General features: G+C 38.1%; 2 long non-coding RNA genes across 2 annotated transcripts; both read right to left on the bottom strand.

The window, feature by feature from the left end:
• Positions 1–2,704: 2,704 nt before the first annotated feature.
• Positions 2,705–5,360, bottom strand: LOC105282969. The gene is made up of 2 exons (XR_002193563.2): positions 4,614–5,360; positions 2,705–4,469 (listed from the first exon to the last, which is right to left on the bottom strand). It is a non-coding gene; the product is annotated as an uncharacterized LOC105282969 (long non-coding RNA).
• A 3,051-nt stretch (positions 5,361–8,411) lies between these two features.
• LOC109611225 lies at positions 8,412–9,214 on the bottom strand. Its single transcript, XR_002193562.1, has 2 exons — positions 8,976–9,214; positions 8,412–8,903 (listed from the first exon to the last, which is right to left on the bottom strand). It is a non-coding gene; the product is annotated as an uncharacterized LOC109611225 (long non-coding RNA).
• Positions 9,215–9,563: the final 349 nt, after the last annotated feature.

The following is a 9,563-nucleotide window of genomic DNA, read 5'->3' as shown; positions in this document are numbered from 1 at the left end:
AGCGTTACGTGCACAGAGATGCATGCAGTGGTCCATCATGTCGTTCTTAAAACATCATTGCATTTGCATCCGACGAGTTTGTTAAAATGCATGTATATAAAAGCATATATATATGCTTAATGTTTTGTATTTCGTCTGATTAAGTTGTAGGGTCTGCTATATTATATATGTTATATATAGCTTAGCATTTGTGTTATGCATTTTGCAAGAAAGTTGCACGATATAAAAATTAACAATTATTGATGATAAATCCTTATTATACTTATATCTTTTTCAGCAACTATGTATAAATATTCTTGAATTTTCTTTGGTGAATATATTATTTATACTGTAATTAATGATATAAATAATAAAATATTACTGTGCCTACATTTAATTATATCTTAAGAATAAACATTTTGAGATTACTGAAAACGCGCAGCGTCACACATCGCAGTTATTTTTATATTACCGTATATGTCGCGACTACGTAATTGCAGCAGCCAGTGAGGGAGGATGCTCTGTGTCCGTGAACGTTTTATTACACACACTCACGCGAATGTGCGTAGAGGAGCAGATCACAGATCACCTCCCAAGCAACGCAGCTTTTTATGCTCTCCGTGTTTTCGAAATCTCATTCATCTGCGAACGAGACGTGTCGGAACTATGAATAAGCGGCAGTCGCATTGATTCGCTCTCTCTCTCTCTCTCTCTTAAGTTCTCTCTTCTCTTCACAAATGCGCATCCTTGGCATAAAACTTTCTTCTTAGATTCGAGGATGAAAAAAGAAAGTTTTGAGATCTTTATAATTTTTTTACATTTTAAGTTGTTGAATCTTTGATGTTTGGGAGGTAGCGCAATTGTCTTCGGATATTTCCTGAAACGTGCCGTGCTTCCTGTGCAAACGGGAAGCAATTACCGCAATCCGGCGGCAATCTCATCTCTGATTTCATTGATCTTTTCTTTATCGGCGATACCGCAAGTTCGTGACGGAAATTTTTCGAACAGGTGGTCCGCGCACTGCTCATCATCGCAGAAGCCCTCTATGGTTTCTCGGCGCTCGCGTTGCGTTCGTCACGTAAAAGTTTCCCCGGAATCATTCATACCACGAGGTCACTAGACACCCCATCATCGCGAACGTGCCAGAAATACGAAAGCTTTTCCGCCGGCGTCATTCAGAAAAGCGTTCCACCTTGAAAACTATTCAATTTCCACGACATTGTTAAATAGTCACAATTTTTTTATTAATCGATTTATATCATACATCGAGAATATTGAATACAATCGATCGCTTAACGAGAGTCTCCACTTAAAAAATTATAATACTCGTTCTGATAGTATTATGTTATCCCATAGAATTAACGTTCTAAATTAGATGATAAATATAAAAATTAAAGATTTTGATATTTAACAATTGAGAAAGAAAGACAGAAATATATTTTTGCAGTATTATAAACTGCTTTCAAAGAGCCAATATTTTTTCTTGTTACATAATGCATGTACATACAATCACGTGTATGTTTTCATGCATTAATTAAAATAAATTAATAGAGTCGTGTATGACATACATTCAATGCAAATAAAGTAGAATAACAAATTCGGAGCAAAACTTGTCGGAGTAAAACTTCGTTTTCTTGTCGAGCGAGAATTCTTGAAAATATGTTGATCGAGAAGCCGGTGATTGTTGTTAACAAAATTCCGTGGCTTGTAATTGCCACGGCATTATTAAGTACGTGGCATATGGCATACATGTATAATTGCAGACGGTATCATCCGCATGACGTTCACGCGAATATCCGTGTATTCGCGTGAAACGTAAACAGATGTACGTGCGTACGGTTGCAGTTCGGTGACCCTTGATAGACATACTAGCAAAATTCACTTGCATTTACCATACCAGGCGTATTAGTCATTATATGCCTGTATAGAATTCCGAAACGCTATCTTCGCGCCGAGTATCGAGCGACATTTACAAGCACTCTGACACGCGCGATGACGCGTTACGTCGGTACTTGCAATCGTGCTGATTTAATGATGTCGTCAAACAATGCAATATACATGCATCGCGAATGCAATCGCTGGCGTAGCGCGATTGTAAAGCTCAAATGCGTTTACATAAACGGACTAGCTCTTAAATTTATAACTTAAATTTATTTTAGGAACTTGCGGGATGGATTTTTTACTTGTTATTGACCAATCGGCAATTGTATAACATTGATGTTATATCGATTTAATTGATTGATAATACGTTATAATAAAATAATAAAATAATAAACTAATAACATTTAAATAAATAAATAAATAAATACTTTGTTACAACCTGTACATTATTAATCTTCTACATCTAAATCTTATTCTGCCTCTAAATCTTAATGTTTCTGATAACATTGGTAAGCTAATTCTGACGACTATGCACACCGTCATTTGTCATCAGTGTGTTGGCTTGCAACGATAAGCTGTCTAGAATCGATATCAACTCCCGGACAATCGAGTACTATGATAAAGCGACTAGAATTCGACAATTACTATTGCGGTGATTACTATCAAACAGCAAGGACGAGACGAGGATGGGGCCGAATGCGCCCCTCCTTGCGTGTATGACGTACATTAGTGATACGTATGCTGGCCGATACCCTATGGAAAGTCGTTGATGAGTATATATGAGTATATAATGGTGTAGGGGGAAAGAAGGGGGAGAGAGATCGAAGGCTAGCTGTCGGAGTTATAAGCTGGGCAGGTACTTTATATTTACACAAGTCGGATAGACATCTGTTACGCATTGGTAGGATCGCATGCACGTACACGAGACGTACACAAAGTCGATTCGCTCCGTGATCGGTTATCTTACAAACCTGGATTAATTCGATAATGAACTATGCGTAAGAAATTGCCGTATAAAAACGATCGACTTGCTGTAATTAGGGTGTATAATAGATGCATCACCTTTATGCAATCTTTCAAATGTTGATCCTGCGTGACATCAGTGTTTGGTTCTTATGACAAGACTCATCATTTCGCAAGAACACTTATAGATAATATTGTAAGCACGAAATGCACTTGCAAGAGAGTCTGTAAAATTCTCATCTGTACAGAAGTGTAAAAAAATTAATATGATATTGATGCATTTTTAAAATATTTTTATTTTACTGGATAATTAATATATAAAAAATATATATAATTCCATTATATAGAAGTTATAAATCTGTATTCCTGATTCATGAGCATAACTATTCTTATCATTGACGCAGATATGTAAATTTATGTATTATTAATAATTTTGAAAAATTATGCTGCTTTAAGTTGACTAAACTAACTTGCATTTAATTTCGATTTAATTTTGATTATTACTCATAGTCGCACGCTAGGGTATAGCTCGCTCCTTTCTGACACTTGATTAATATGTACCAATGAAGATAGAGGATAAATCTTAATATCCCAGTAAGACGATGCCTCTATTGTTGCCTGCGCTGTCGCAGTAGTCTTTAAAACAGTACTTCCAATTGCCGGTCATATTCTAACGGATGACCTACATTCGAAGCGAACTGATACGCTTGCGACCGTCCACGTGGATTAGTCGAGTCCCTTTCGTATGCAACTTTCGTAGCTTCCTTTCCTCGTACACCTTTATCCACGCGTATCTACATGAGCGCGCAAACCTGTATGTAACATCACTACCACTAACACTACCATCATGACTTTTCTCAGATATGCGACGACTGTAAATGGGTCTCTCATGCCGAAGTGTCTCGCGCTGAGCAAGGAAAAAAAGCTGAATAAAAGTTGATGTCTCTCTCTTTCCTGACCGGTAGCATCTGCTTGATCGAATTTTTCAGGAGACTCGAGAGAGAGGTCTACATACGGATGCGTATCATGTGTGAACCGTCATCTCGCTGTTGTTTTCACGCCATCTGCGCCGCGATGGTGTTGCTTTTCCGGTCCGTGAAGGTAAACTTGAAATTTCTATAACGACGTGACAACGCGAAGATTTCGTAAGAGGGTTTCTTTCCCTCCCTTCTTCCTCTCTCCGACTCTCCCTTTTCGTCCCTCGTACTTTTATTACTTGTGTAAAACATTTTATAATGTGCCAAATTGATCTTTTAAACATAAATTTGTCGATAAGAAATTTGAGAAGATTATAATACAATGAAAATTTTAAAAAATTAAGTACCTATAAATATCATGCTAGCAACAATTGACTGTACACAATCCAAATACGCAGTTGAAAAATTTAACTCGTGACTTACGGAAAGTACCGTGATTTAATCTAATTCATCGAATCTCTGATAGGAAGAATGTGACTATCCCTTTCGAGCGATCGCGAGATAGTGAGATACAGCATTATCTCGAAGTGAGATATGAGGATACTTCCCAGCTCTCGCATAAGACGCAATTTTGTCCAAGTTGATATCCAGCTATATTTCTTCACTTTTATCCATCTTTTATCACGTTATGATCTCACGTATTTTCAACAAGTTCGCAACAGATGCAACCTGTACACAAATATCCATATGAAAATACATCAAATAGACCTAAATCCTTCACAAACTAATCTTCAGTATCTTAATCACTCAGGAGTGTACATAACAATGATTTCTAATGCAAACACAGTCTGTTTCATAGACATAAATACGTACAGGTAGTATTTGCAAAATAATTAATTCCAGACATAATTAGAAATTTACATCCTTCATGAAATGATGCTTCACACGTATCATACGAAGGACAAAGCTCTATCATCGTAAACAACATGTTCAGACGATGGACAGCTTCTCCGCAGGTGCATCATTGAGCAACTAATGTCGAAAAAAATAGGCCGTTAATGGTATTTCTCTCGCGCGACGTTTGCGCAAGTCGATCAAAAGCCGCGTTGCTAGATGGCACGATTGCGACCGTAATCTAATCTGGACCACATGGACCACCGCGACTAATTACCTGCGCTATCGGCGTTGTTTCTGCCGTGTTAGCTGAGATATAAATCGATCCGGCCAGACGAAAACGATCGCTGGCTGCGGACATGATTTTTATCGGGAGCGCGAGACTTTGACCTAATCCGCACCGGATGGACCAACCGATGACATCATCGTACAAACATGGGCGAGGACTCAGAGAAGCAAACAAGAGCGATCTAATCGCGCGCTCGACACTTATCGGTAACGGAGTTTTACGAAACGGAGAAGCTATTGACGTTGCAGCATCACCGTGCGCGCCTTATACGCCTCTCTCTTCCAAGGACTCCCAGCGAGAAAAACGCCGTGTCCTCATACACGATTGATAAGAGTCGGTTGCGCGTGCACACACACACACACACACACGACTATCCGACACACTATAATCTTCTCGGGAATTCTCAGGTGAGATTTTTCTGTGAGGTTCCATTTTTTCTCGAGAGTTTTCGTATAATATTAAAGTATTTTGCTACTGCTAGTGACATTTTTTTCATTCAATGTTTTCTTTTATGAAACGTTGGTTTTAGACATATATTTAACAAAATATATATTTAAAATCTTCACAAAATATTTTAGGAATGCAAAGACCTTAGCTCTCTGTACATATATGCCCAGGGAAGATACCCCTGGAGCACAAAAGTTAGTTAGGCAACCTCAAAATTAACGTAAAAGAGAGAAAAGAAAGAATTGAACCTGAAACTATGATTATATTCCAAAATTACCAAATCCAAGTTACGAGAAGTGACGTGTAGTTTTCTTTTTTTCGAAATTGATAATTTTATTTCTAAAATTTCTAAAAAGAGAAAACTACATTGCATATCATTTCTTGTGATTTGGAATTTCGGTAATTTTGGAACATAGTTTCAGATCATTAAGTCTATCTCTGTTACGATCGTATCCTTTATACTTGGAAATTAATCTCTATGGATTTCCAAAGTTATGGAAAATTAACTCACAAATTCTGGAAAACGTTCTTAGCTTAAGAATTCAAGATTTCTTGGAAAATTGGAAAATAAAATGTGCATTTCATTTCTAAAATAAAGAAACAAATATGCCATTATTAATTTCTTGTTACTTAGAACTGTTACTTTTGAAATTTACTTTTGGTCATTAAGTTTCTTTTGCGGTCGTATCTATCAAGAAATTCTGTAATACTCTCTGTAGAGATTAATTTCTAAGAGTCATATATGTATATAGACAAATTGTTTAAAAATATTTCTATAAAATTTTATTCTGTTATATTTGTTAACGCAATTGGTAACTTCAAGATTAAATCTTAGCATTTGCGCTTGCGTATATAACGTGCATAAATTAATCTGATTTGTCATAAGTTATTTAATAACTATAAAATATGTAACAAATGTGTAGAATTTGACGTACCAATTTATAAAAGTTTCGTAACTTTCTACTATCCGAAAAACTATCTCTCTTTAGGACAAATATACTACAATCTTTCTCCAAATAAATCAACGTACTCTTTCATCCTCTTTTTAACTCCGCAGATAGAACAGAAGACGGTTAAATATTAATCTCTTTATGACTTTTACGTACGAGACAGTTTCTGAGGTCCAGACGAACAATGAGAAAGGGTCTCCTCTGGTTTTTCAGCTTCTCGTAGCATCTGGTCATCGGTCTTGCAATTACACACACTTGCTAGTCCAGGTATCAGAAATTAGCATAAGCAAACGTCCCCCAAAGTCATCCGCTGTGTTTGAGCGTAATAGTCAAAGGTCAACTTTCTTTAGATATTATCTCATCCCGTGACAACAAAAAGAGTTTCAGCTAACACATTTGGAGAAAGAGATGAACTATTTTGTATACCCTTTGCTATAAACCCTTTGCTTCTGGATTCCCGGTGCTATTGTGATTTGAAAACATTAGAAATAAATAGAGAAGACTGAAATAGATGAGCAAAGTAATGGATTTAATGAAATATTATTTCCGGCAGAAATATACCATAGCTTTCTAGATGTAATTTAAACAATAATAAAAATATTACAACATTAAAGAGAAATATTACTATTATTATTATTGTTGTTACTATTATACGTTTATTTACTTTGCACAAAATACGTTATAGTAAAGATTTTTATAAATTCCAAGTGAATAATATTTCCTTTTAGCGATTTCATTGAAATCACAAATGAGCATCGACTAGCTATTATGTCGTGGTGAAATCAACGCGGATTCTAACATACATTATCTATGGAACCTTAACGCTTCGATCATCTGTCCAATAATGTCGACCTTGGCGTCTTATCTACGAAACTGTCGCGAACGGTCTTAACTATTTGAATAACGTGCAATTGCAGACCTTTTCCATATTCGATATGATGTGCGCTATTATTTATTACGCGCTGAAATACGTGAAAAATTGCACATGTTACATAATATTTATAATACCTCCTCATTTCATCTTACAAGTCGTCGAAGTAATTTCATTAGAGCTTCTCGATGGCAGATGGGATAGACTGGTTTACGAATAGGAGGGGGAGGGGGGGTGCTAAATCAGGTGAGAGCTAAATCGATGAATCGTAGCCGCGGGCTCGCCCATTGCCTCCAGGAGGGAAGCATCGCGTCGTCATCAGACGTGGAGCACGTAGATGGCAAGGAGACGATTCCAGCATATTCCATCGAGAGGGGTTGTCGAGTTAGTGTGGGTTGTAAATGCGTGCGCCGACTCCGAGTCCGAGTCGTTCACGTGATGATGGTGGTGGTGGTGGTGGCGGTGGTGGTGCACCGGTACCGGACAGAGAAAGAGAGGGAACCCTGCGACAAGCTTGAAGAAAGGTGGGGAAAGAGGATTCAGAAAGAAGACGCGATACGAGAATAAGTGAGGGGAAGCAGCAGAGGGGGCGAGTAGGGTGAAGGTTTCTTCTGCTGGAAAATGTATGTCCATAGCGAGAAACGCTCACAAGAAGGGACAATGAGGGAGTATTGTGTCCGATTGGACTCGCTTTTAAAACAGTGACTATTAACTATGCAACAATAATTAATCTCAGAAAAAGCAAGCACCCTTGGTGGTCCAAAAAACATCGCTAAAAATGTTTTCCGTGTATCTTGTATTTTCCAAATTTATAGACGAGATAAATACTGCGTTATTCATAATTTTTTTGCTTCTGCTTAAGTGATTGCTAAATAAAATTTTTTCGCTGAAATACAAGCATACGGAAAGTAGTAGATACGTACTATTAAACTAGGGTTTAAAAAGATGTTCAATCCTGCGTTTTTAAATTATCATAAAAATATTGTATTGCATGATTACTTGACCTCTTTATCAAAATTTTAAATTTAAAGGTTCATAATTTTTGCATTATTTATACTAGACCACAATATTATAGAAATTGTAATAAGTATTATTTTTAAAAAAGCGGATTGTTACTTTATTATGATAAAAAAACAGTAAATCTCTGGAAATTTAATACGTTTCCGAAACTGCTTTTTCCCTGAATCAAGAATCAAATGCATACAGATAAAAAACATGAATTTCATTAAGATATTAAATTATATATTGACTTTATAGTAAAACCATGATCAAAAGCCGTTCGTCATCAAGTCATACGTTATAAAGATGTACAAGAAGTTATTATTGTGTAGCATTGACGTAATAATTTAAATTATTTATTAATATTGTATATTGTTTCTCAATTCTGTTAGACAAACGTTATCGTTCTATGTCTTCTTTTAATGTCAGCGGTTGCATAAATTCATCACACATATCTTGCATAACACATCTTCTTTGTCAGACCATGAAACTTTGTACAAATCGGTTTTCATTATCGATAACTAAACATAATGACGAAGTAATCGTCGATTAATTCGTCATTATTATATACTTATCTCTACTTTTATCTGCAGACTCCATTGTTCTCCACATAATTGAACTTTAAGGAGAAATTAATTGATTCTACGTATTTATTAGGATGATTTTACATAGCTGTGCTCGCTTATATTTCTGCATGGAAAGCGAGCTCCTTTCTACAATACAAAACCAGCAAAAAGAAAATTCTTAGAAAAAAATAAAACCGTAAAAAGGTGTAAAAATCCTACCTGTCCCGCGTGTGCATTGGGGAGAACATTTCTATCCGGACGCCCATGTACCCACGTAGATGTCGAGCGAGCTGGCGCGGCAGGTCGCCGCGGGGGTGCGGACGGGGGAGTCTCCGGCGACCGGTGGTGGGGAGGATGACCGTAGGAATCGCGAGAGGAGAGGAGAGAGCATGCGGGAGAGCGTGATAGCGAGCGCGCGCAATGAGAGGGGCAGGCGAGCGGACCAATGGGAGGAAGGGATGATGAGGCCCAGCGCAGGCTGAGAGAAATTGTTAGAGGTACTGCCGGGGCGGTGAGTAGGCTCCGCTGTGACCCATTCTCATGGATCTCTCGGGTCTTCTCTTCTCGTCGTGCCCCTCCTCCCCGCAGCCCGTCTCTCCTCGCCGCCGCCCGACCGTTCTCGCTTCCCCACCTCGCCCGTTTTCGGAAAGGCTCGCATCCCCCGCTCGCCCCTTTCACTCCTACCCCCGCCGTCTCTCCTGAAAATCGGTTCCTCTCTCGTTTCGGGATTACCTCCGCGTCCAGACCAGTCCAGAGACGTCGGCCAACTGTGACGGGAACGCCACGGCGCCACGCGCTTCAGTCTGC

This window comes from Ooceraea biroi, chromosome 14 (assembly GCF_003672135.1).
Source record: "Ooceraea biroi isolate clonal line C1 chromosome 14, Obir_v5.4, whole genome shotgun sequence".
Taxonomy (NCBI): Eukaryota; Metazoa; Arthropoda; class Insecta; order Hymenoptera; family Formicidae; genus Ooceraea; species Ooceraea biroi.
This window is presented reverse-complemented; position numbering and strand designations above follow the sequence as displayed.